We start from the raw sequence: 1,088 nt of genomic DNA on the forward strand, positions 1-1,088 counted from the left end.
AACACGCATGCAAACGTTACATTATCAGCAGGGGGAGATTAAACATTTAAAGCCAAGAAGTTGGTAGTGAGCAAAAGATGTATTGTCAAGGTCTGGGCTGGCAGACCATGTGGAGTGGAAAGTAGTGGACCCAACTTCTACATGTGTGAAATGTGCACATTTCAGACATTTGAGAGGCGAAGTCTGAAATGGACACAGTGGACCGACCTTTTTATTATACCCTGTGCCATGATTTCGGTTTGCTGCTCATTATAAACCTAGCTAATATGAACTAGCATGACATTGACATAGTTTGAGGAGATGGAGCTAGCTTTCAGGTCTGAAAAGTAAAACCCATTATTAAGGGTTTTAATCTGCATTCTTCACAGTAGTCAGCAGGGGGCGACTATTCTGGTTCCTAAAAGAAGTCGAGCAGTTTAGAAGCCTATTAGAAAATAACTCTTCAGTTCCTCCGTGTGCGACCTCAGTAAACACTTTGCCAAAGAGTTTATGAACTCATTCACTAGTTTCAAGCCTGAAGCCTGAAAATACACCTCAAGTGTATTTTGTGAATGATGACTGGGTCCAGAAAGTAGGATAAACCCTGATGTGGCGGCGTAAGCTTGTGATGTTCGGTTTCAAAGCTCACAGCTCAAGGCTTCATAACCTGTTGGTGACGTAATGCTTGCTATCTTTATTTTTTCCTAAAAAGGATACAGCTTTGCAGATGATTTGCAGGAGGATAACTTGTGAGGATTTTAAGGTATTTGCTTTTCACAAGTCAAGAAATGTATTAAGTTAGTTATTGTCAGATTTGATTGATGATTCCATCTGTGAAATTTTAACCATTAAATTTAAAGTTATTGCTTACAACACATTAACTGGAAGAGAGTCTCCAGAATAACTGCCCACATAGATTTTAGTCTTTAATCCTGTGTTTCACTAAGTCTGGGGACATTCTGAAAGAAAAAAAAGAAACTCTTCTTATCAATTAATCAGATCCAAATATAGAACCATTTTATTTGTCCTCATATTTGAATTAAGTATTATGAATTTTTCATCCCACTTGTTATTGACAGCTACAATTGGTATCAATATGCCATTTATGA

This window comes from Pundamilia nyererei, unplaced genomic scaffold (genome assembly GCF_000239375.1).
Source record: "Pundamilia nyererei isolate P.nyererei 1_Seehausen unplaced genomic scaffold, PunNye1.0 scaffold00083, whole genome shotgun sequence".
Taxonomy (NCBI): Eukaryota; Metazoa; Chordata; class Actinopteri; order Cichliformes; family Cichlidae; genus Pundamilia; species Pundamilia nyererei.